The sequence below is a fragment of the Hylobates moloch genome, unplaced genomic scaffold (assembly GCF_009828535.3).
Source record: "Hylobates moloch isolate HMO894 unplaced genomic scaffold, HMol_V3 SCAFFOLD_7, whole genome shotgun sequence".
In the NCBI taxonomy this organism is placed as follows: Eukaryota; Metazoa; Chordata; class Mammalia; order Primates; family Hylobatidae; genus Hylobates; species Hylobates moloch.
Window position 1 is genome coordinate 4,482,635 of NW_026652282.1, and position 9,985 is coordinate 4,492,619.

Here is a 9,985-nt window from a genome sequence, read left to right on the forward strand (position 1 = left end):
TATGCTTCTGCAACATGGCACAGTATCTGGCCTGAAAAAGTACTCGATTAATATTTATTAAACAAATGAATGAGGTTAAGTGAATATATAGAATGATGGGATGGATGGATGGATTGATGGATGGATGGATGAATGGATGGATGGATTAATAAATGGTTCATAGTGTGCAAAAGAGGGAAGAAGGCTGGGCATGGTGGCTCATGCCTGTAATCCCAGCACTTTGGGAGGCTGAGGTGGGCAAATTGCTTGAGCCCAGGAGTTTGAGATGAGCCTGGGCCACATAGGGAGAACCCATCTCTCCAAAAATCTTAGAAAGTTAATCAGGCATGGTGATGCACGCCTGTGGTCCCACATACTCAGGAGGCTGAGGTAGAAGGATCAGTTGAGCCCAGGAGTCCAAGGCTGCAGTGAGCTATGATCGTGCCACTGAACTCTAGCCTTGGCAACAAAGCAATACTCTGTCTCAAAAAAATAAAAAAGAAAGAAAGAAAGAGAGAGAGAAAGAAAGAAAAAAAGAAAGAAAGAAGAAAGAAAGAGAGAAAAAGAGAGAAAGAAAAAAGTAGGGGCGAGGCATAAAATGAAAAAGAAGTGTTCATTACTTTTTTTGAAGTTATTAAAACATACAAATAAATCAGAGTAGTCCCTTCGAAGAAAGATTAGATTAGACAAAACCTCTGGTAGCAGGTCTTATGCCTGGTGAGACTTTGGATCTCCTCCTGGACAAGAACTTTCTACCCTGTTATAAACATTCAAGACAATCTCTTAAGTGCGCTAAGTGATTTAGCATCTATCCCTGTGACGCAACCTGAAGCTAACAAAACCCTCCCAGATTTCTACTTAGTTCCACCTCTTCCTTCTGCTTCTCTTTATTCTCCTTCCACTCCCCCTTCTCATTCTCTTTCTTCTCTTGTTCAGAATTTATCTACTTCTTTAAACATAGGCAGGAGCGGGCTTGGTCAAAATAAAAATGTTGTAAAACCTTGATTTTGTTGGTTTGGTTGTTACCCCCCGACAAGGCAGTAAGCTCAGAACTGCTAAGATTTGATGATGGAATTCGACCAAAAATTACTAGAAAATCCTGCATGTTGTACAGGAAGGGGGCCCTGAGACACTTGGAACTTTACAAGAGCATCAGAGAAACAGGCAATTGGGCAACACTGAGGAAAGGCAGAGAGGTGAGGGAGAAAATGTAAAATGTCACTGATGTAATTTCACCTAGAACCACCCACAGCACATCGTAAAAACTAATTAGATCTCTGAAAAGAGACACATCCATGAGTGGATAAGTGAGCTCCTTAGGTCAAAGTGTTAAGGAGGTCCATAGTTACTGAGGTAAGGGAAAGAAGAACCATCAGAATGGAAGGAGTATTCAGAAACATGAAAGACGATTATGTGAAGGCGGTGTCTAGGCGATGAAAATTAAAAACTATAAAGGAGGAACAATGCATCAAATGAAATACAAAGAAGCCAAGAAGTCTCGGAGGCTTAGGATGCTTGAAAGGATCCTAAGAGGAGTTTCTCCAACGGGCTAAAATGGGTATTAGAAAATATATTAGCTAATATATGCAGGAGAAGTTTACAGAGGACATTATCATAATTGAAGGGACAGGAGTGGAAGTAAACGTTTCCATTACGTGTAGTTGCATGAGTGTATCTTTAGAGATGATGATCAGAGAATTCTGGAACACCCTGTGATACAATAGAGAGTAGTTTTTATGACCTAAAATAGCACATTAGGTTCTTGATGAATGTCATTACAGCGGCCTGGAGTTGAGGTGCTCTTCAATTGTCATATTCCTCTACAAACCTATACTGGTGAATTACACTGAAATAGCTAAAGGACCCAGGCAATTGCCAGTTGATGGTGTGCCTTAAATATATCATGTTAATATAGTGCTTGCAGTTTAAAATGTCTTCTCACAAACATTTGCCCATTTAATTTCCTCAATGTGAGACAGGTGCTAATCTCATTTTATAGTGAGAAAATTGAGCGTTAGAAAGGCTGAAAGTGATACCCTAATAAGGGGCAAGAGTTGTTCTTTTTGTCAGCTAGGTCAACGGCCATTTATGCCATTTAACTCATATCAAGTGCCCTTCCTCTTTCTCTATAACCGTGGGAAGACAAAGGTTTATCCCAAAGTGTGTGCTGTAAAATCAGTCCTGCAAGTCATATTTCCATGCATATCAATTTTGCCAATGCACACATTGCAAAATTACTTTTGTTCTTCCATTATTCCATCGACAAAACACTAATGATGAGAAAAATACCTAATCCATGGGTGCTACGAGAATTAAGTAAATTAACATGTGTAACCTTCCTAGAAAAGTGCTTGGCAAAAGTAAGCAGAAAATAGATATTTATCATTATAATTGTTGGTGTTGTATTGTTATGAATGAAATGAAAAACAAAAGTATAGTCATGCACAGCATAACGGCATTTTGATCAATGATGGACCACATATACAATGGTGGTCCTATAAGGTTATGAGGGAGCTGAAAATATTCTATCATCTACTAATATTGTAGCACAACACGTTACCTTTTCTATGTTTAGATATGAAAATACCGTTGTGTGACAGTTGCCTTCAGTATTCAGTACAGTACCATGCTGTTCAGGTTTGTAGCCTAGGAGCAATAGCCTATACCATATAGCCTAGGTGAGTAGTCGACTGTACCATCTAGGTTTGCGCAAGCACACTCTGTAATGTTTGTACAATGACAAAATTGCCCAATCTCACATTTCTCAGAATGTATCCCCATCATTAATCAGTGCATGACTATAAACATTTTTTGGGGGGAAATCAGTTTTTCACTTGTGAGCCATCTCCGATCAGCAGCAAAGTGTCCTGTTAGCTCCCATATGAAGGAGAGAAATGCTTGAGTGGCAAGCAGGAATGAAAGTGCATTTCACCTACCTGTCCCGTGTGCTCTCGGTCTCTCTTCCATCGGCAGCAAAGCCCTCCTCCCACACACACACACACACACACACACACACAGAGTCATGCATGTACTCACACAAATTCACTCACATGCATACACACACAGGGTCATGCACACACTCACACACACCTTCACTCACACATACCACCATGTACCAAGAGTCATACCTACCACCACCAAGGACACCACCCTCCTGGCAACATTAAAAAGAAAGAAAAGAGGTCTTGCAGCTCGCTAGAACTATTTCTTGATAGCCACACTTGGGCAATGCAGTATTTGACGTGTCTTCATGGAGGCATCACCTTTGCTGTTGTTATCTCATCCACGTGGCCATAGTCATTGCTTCACAGAGGACTGGGTAAAAAGAAAAAAAAAAAAAGCAAATAAATGACCACTCACAGGTTCTGAGTGGTGAGTGAGTAAATGTTGGTGCTGACTCAGGATGGCTAACGGGAACTGCTAGCAAGTTAGCTGGGGCCAGACTGAAGGGCCTGGGGAGTGTGCTGCTGGCCGCAGTAGCCACTTCAGAGAAGCCTCTAACAGCAATGCCAGGAAGGGACAGATAACACTGGAGAAACTTCAGGGCATCAACTCCCAGATCGTAGCTTGGCTGCCTGTCTATTGTCCTGTTTCCTGAAAACACCAAGGAATGGAGTCATTCATTAACTCAACAAACACTTAAAGATTGCATTCTGGGTTCTGAGCAGTTTTAGGTGCTAAAAAGAGAATAATAAACAAAACCACAAGGCTTTTTGTCTTCTGGAGCTGATACTTAAATTGGTGTGAGACAGATGGTACATAACACAAAAAACAGCTGTTATTGGTTAAAATTAGGAGCAATGAAGAAAATGAAAGAGGGTAATGGAACAGAAGATGACATTGGATGAGATGAGCCTCTATGAAGAAAAGGAGAGAGTAACAGGCCAACGGGTAAGTTGGGGGCAGGTACAGCTGCATAAGTTGGTGGATGCAACAAGTGAGCTGAAAATTGAGTGGCAAGAAGGAACCTACCATGAAAAATAAATGTGAGGAGTATATATTTCTGGCAGTGCAACTAAGAACTGGCAAGGTGCTGAGATAAAGGTTCTAGAAAGGTGTGGTGTGTTCATGGCATAATGAACAGGAGGAGAGAGAGTTGTAAGAGGAAAACTCAGAGAGATAAAAGTGATGTGCCATGGGGAAAAGATGGGTTTAATTACATTTGGATGAAGAGCGATGGACAGGTTAGTAGCCTCTCAATAAGAAGGCCTGATTTACAATTTTATAGGACCATTCCAGTTACCAAGTAGAAGGTGGTGTGAAGGGGTAACGTGAGAAAAGCAGAACAAACTGGGAGCTCAGACAAGAGGTGAAAGCAGACATGGGCCAAAGCCATCAGATTCAGAGCACATTTGTAAGACATAGAATAAAACTTGCTGCTGGATGAGATGCAGGGTGTGAGCAGATTATTGAGGAAAACGCTCTTCCAAAAGAAGTAAACGATATAAGTGATGGAACATATTACAAAACCCAACTCGAATTTATTGCCAGTATCAGAGCTAACAATTCTAACTTGAATGATCATCCATCTCCCTACCCCCTACAAAGAGTCATTCATGAGAGACCATGAGTCTAAAACATCACTATTGAATAGGACAAAGCCTGAGGTCTTTCTCAAAAAGGGTATTTATCCCAGACATGTTTCATATCCTGCTTTGCTAAAATTGCCTCTTTGTTTAAAATTATAAAATCACATTTTGAACAAATGAATGAAATTGAAAATTCATATTCAATAACTCTATTGACATGGGAAAATAAAGTGTTTGTGTGAACATGATTCACTCACACTGCCTCTTCAGATACGAACAAATCATTTTGTAACATTGGTTTAATTCCATCTTTCTCTCCATATTGTAAAGATTATCTTTCCAACTTCACTTCAGAATAATGGTTTATTATTATTGTAAATTGTAGTTCTTCTCCCCTTTTTTCTTAGTCATTATATAGCAGTTGATTATCTCACTTTCTGCAGGGGTTGAGGTCCCCATTTTTGTTTCCAATTTGTGATTTCCAGCTCCGTATTTTACAATATTATATTTTGTGCACTTGGCTATTGTAAAATGATTTCCTATTGGCTTTTTTGGAGGCATAGATTTGTAGCAATTTAGCCTTTTTTATCCATTCTTCCCAGAAGGCAGTTTGCTGACATTTATGGAGTCTGAACTGTTACAGAGAGTGAGATGTGCTTTGCATGAGGACATTTCTGTCATTGTTCTTGAGGTTAATGCTATGTGGGCTCCAGTGGCCATGCTGAAATGGAGTGTGAGGTATGAATCATTTCATTTTGATTTTTTCAGTGTATCAGAAAAGGATAAAGATGTATTGCTATGCTGCTGATGGTACCAGAAACTCTTATCTGATGATAATGATGAAGATGATGATGATGATGATGATGATAATGTACTAATTATGTTCTGCGTTCAGAGACAGGGGAAGCTTTTGGGTGACTATCATTACTCTTCTAGCACTGACAGAGACTATCAACAGGAATAAGGAAGCGTAGCCTCAGAGGAAGGAAGGAAGGCCCTCCTGCAATCATATGCAGTTGTCAGGAATAAGTCACCCCTCTAACTCTTTATATTGAGCCTCTCGATAGGGGATATGAAAACAGAAAGAGGTACTCAATATCTACTCTGTCATTCTCCTTCCTCCCTGGCAAACTGCTTTCCCAAATACTAGATAGGGGAAGGTCCCAAAACAGCAGCAAGATTCAGGACTATTGTTGCAAAGTAAATGTGGTTCTCGGATCAATATAAATATCTGGAGACTCTGAAAAAGGCCAAGTGCTTTACTTCAGATTGTTGATGCTTGAGAGCAAACTGTATGCAGTCCTTTTGAAGTCAACAGTTTATCAGGGCATTACAGATACACACTTCTTGGGCCTTCGCGAATACACTCATTGAGAGGCAATTTGATGTTATATCCTTGTCTTCTCTAGAGAACGTATTACACAGATGTCGATTTGAGTAGTGTTTTTATAATTTTGCAAATGAATTATTGCACATTGCATCTACTGTCACTCATAAAAGCCCACACAATATTCCTTGAATTTTCATTCGAGAAGTATTAGGGGATCAGGGGAAGGAAGAGATTCATCCCTAGGAATAAATGTGTATGCTTTCTCTTATCAGCAAAAAGCATATCTATGTAGGTAAATAATGAAGAGAGAATTATACACTTTTTAAGAGTTATGTTTTTATTGTTGTTGTTGTCGTTGTTGGTTTTGAACACAGTCTCACTCCGTTACCCAGGCTGAAGTGCAGTGGCACAATCTTGGCTCACTGCAACCTCCACCTCCTGGATTCAAGCTATTCTCCTGCCTCAGTCTTCCGAGTACCTGGGATTACAGGCACATGCCAACACACCTGGCTAATATTTTGTATTTTAGTAGAGACAAGGTTTCACCATGTTGCCCAGGCTGGTCTCAAACTCCTGAGCTCAGGCAATCCGCCCGCCTCTACTTCCCAAACTGCTAGGATTATAGGCGTGAGCCACCACTCCTGGCTGAGTCATGTTTTCAACCCATAAGAGTTCATAGGTAAAGGATATATCTATATATATATAGCCATCAACAAATGTTGACCTAAATTTACAACCCAAGCTTCCCAAACTACTTAATATGAGCACTCAGGAGTACCAAATTCTTCAGGGTTTTCTGATGGACTTTGTCTTCATTTATTCTTTATGTTTTATGTTGTGCCTTGTCTTCATTTGAGCGTTGCCTCACAGTCTTTTGGTTTTCAGCTGATTCAAACATCAAATTAGTGAGAAGGAAAGTCTTTTGTTGGGGCTGTTTATGCCTTGTCTCTTTGACAATCTCAAGTGTCCTGGGGTGTCCAGAAGCCATTTTCTCAGTTATGTTTCTCAGGACACAATTCTGAGACATAAGGAGGCCTAACTGCCAAACTCCTCTTTGGGCTTCCTGCCATGGATTGTATTTCATTTCTAGATAATACAGCGAAAAGAGAGCCATCCGTACATTGCAGTATCATAGCGCTCAATGACTCATTAGACCTATGAAGAAAAACGACACAAAAGGATAAACGTAAATAAATGCAAAAACTATATTCTGAACCATTTGGTTCAGTGGATAACAATAATTAAAAGGTGATCTCACTTGATGAATTTGGGGGAACAACCAAAAGATCATCAAAATTGTAGATGACTCAGAAACAGATTAAAAACAGACCTAACAGGTCACAGAACCTGAATTTCTCCTCTCCAACTTCTAAACATGCCTCGCGATTTTCTTACCCACCAAATCTTTCTCCTGATCATAGACAACTCTCACCCAGATTGTCAACATATATAAAACTGGTTAAAATGATGAGAGGTCTTCAAATTTATTCAGAGTAAATGCTGCTTTAAAAATGGTCGTGCGAGGCCGGGCATGGTGGCTCATGCTTGTAATCCTAGCACTTTGGGAGGCCAAGGTGGGCGGATCACGAGTTCAGGAGATCGAGACCACGGTGAAACCCCGTCTCTACTAAAAATACAAAAAAAAAAATAAAATAAAATAAATTAGCAGGGCGTGGTGGCGGGCGCCTTTAGTCCCAGCTACTCGGAGAGGCTGAGGCAGGAGAATGGCATGAACCCGGGAGGTGGAGCTTGCAGTGAGCCGAGATTGCGCCACTGCACTCCAGCCTGGGTGACAAAGGAAGACTCCGTCTCAAAAAAAAATAAAAATAAAAATAAAAATGGTCGTGCGGCATTGAAAAACGATCATGTTGAAAAAACATACTTGGTCTGAAGTGAGACTATATAACCTGTCTGATTTGTGTACAAACCAGTCTCATTTCTTCCGTCTTGGTCACAGTGACAATGATAATATTATTATTTTATGGATTTTCTGGACATCTTCCATACGCACAGTTGGGTGGTTATTTGATGCACTTATTTTTCTGAGTAGCTGATATTAAGTCAATTCTTGTTCTTGCTACATGAAACTAAGAGCTTTTCTTGCACAATCACATACCACGGGCTCCGGCTAACCAGCATGCAGGGTCACAGTCATGTCAAAGAAGCATCCTAAACCCAATCGTGTTTTAAGTTTAGAAAATGGAAAAGATCAATACACTCCATGTAGAAGAATAGTGTATTAGTCTGTTTTCACACTGCTGATAAAGACATACCCGAGATTGGGAAGTAAAAGAGGTTTAATTGGACTTACAGTTCCAAATGGCTGGGGATGCCTCAGAATCATAGTGGGAGGTAAAAGGCACTTCTTACATGGTGGTAGCAAGAGAAAATGAGGAAGATGCAAAAGCAGAAACCCCTGATAAACCCATCAGATCTTATGAGACTTACTCACTACCACAAGAACAATATGGGGGAAACCGCCCCCGTGATTCAAATTATCTCCCACCGGGTCCCTCCCACAACATGTCGGAATTAAGGGAGTACAATTCAAGATGAAATTTGGGTGGGGACACAGAGCCAAACCATATCAAATAGGTAGGTACATCATGGACCCTTCATAAAAGAGAGTATTCTACAGATTTTAAGAGTCATGTTTTTAACCCATTTCAGTTCATGAGTAAATGATCAAAAATACAATAATGACACATAAAGGCTATTGTACCATCTATAAATTTTTAGAGATATATATATCTTTAAGGATAGATTGATAGACAGATAGATAAAGAGATAGATAGATCTATAGATGCCCCTCAATATACGCTCTCATGTTTATCTGCCACCACGCATAGAAAGAGAGACACAGAGAGAAAGTGAAGAAGAAGGTGAGGGAAGAGGAGGTATGGGAGAGGAAGAGAAGGAGAAGGGGGAAGGAGGTGATAATTTTTAAAAAGCTGCAATGCAATGCAAAAAAAAAAAAAAAAAAAAAGACAGCACCAGCACCTACAGAAAACAAACATCCACTTTAATTTTTCCCAGTGGTGGAATTGATTGTTCTGGGACCTGAGTAAAAGAGCAGGGATGTCTCTGTCTATTCTCTCTCTCAAGTCCGTCAATGCGATGCTGCTGGCCTGTGTTTGTGTTTGAATGAGGAAAGACCTTCACTCTAGTAATGACCTAGCAGTTAGCTTGGAGGACCCTGGACATAATTGTCCAGTTCCATCCAATACTCCCATAAAGTGCCTGTGGTATTATATTAGTTTGTTTTCATGCTGCTGATAAAGATATACCTGAGACTAGGAAGAAAAAGAGGTTTAATTGGACTTATAGTTCCACAAAGCTGGGGAAGCCTCAGAATCACGGTGAGAAGTGAAAGGCACTTCTTACATGGCAATGGCAAGAGAAAAATGAGGAGAAGCAAAAGGAGAAACCCTGGATCTCATGTCAGATCTCATGAGACTTATTCACTATCATGAGAATAGCAAGGGAAAGACCAGCGCCCATGATTCAATTACCTCCCCCTGGGCTCCTCCCACAACACATGAGAATTCTGGGAGATACAATTCAAGTTGAGATTTGGGTGGGGACACAGCCAAACCATATCATTCCACTCCTAGCCCCTCCAAAATCTCACATTTCAAAACAAATCATGCCTTCCCAACAGCCCCACAAAGTCTTAACTCATTTCAGCATTAACCAAAAAGTCCACAGTCCAAAGTCTCATCTGAAACAAGGCAAGTCCCTTCTGCCTATAAGCCTGTAAAATCAAAAGTGAGCTAGTTACTTCCTAGATACAATGGGGGTACAGGCATTGGGTAAATACAGCCATTCCAAATGGGAGCCATTGGCCAAAACAAAGGGGTTACAGTGCCCATGCAAGTCCAAAATCCAGCGGGGCAGTCAAATTTTAAAGCTCCAAAATGATCTCCTTTGACTCCAGGTCTCACATCCAGGTCACACTGATGCAAGAGGTGGGTTCCCATGGCCTTGGGTGGCTCCGTCCCTGTGACTTTGCAGGGTACAGCCTCCCTCCTGGCTTTCATGGGCTGGCGTTGAGTGTCTGCGGCTTTTCCAGGCCCACGGTGCAAACTGTCAGTGGATCTACCGTGATGGGGTCTGGAGGATGATGGCCCTCTTCTTACAGCTCCAC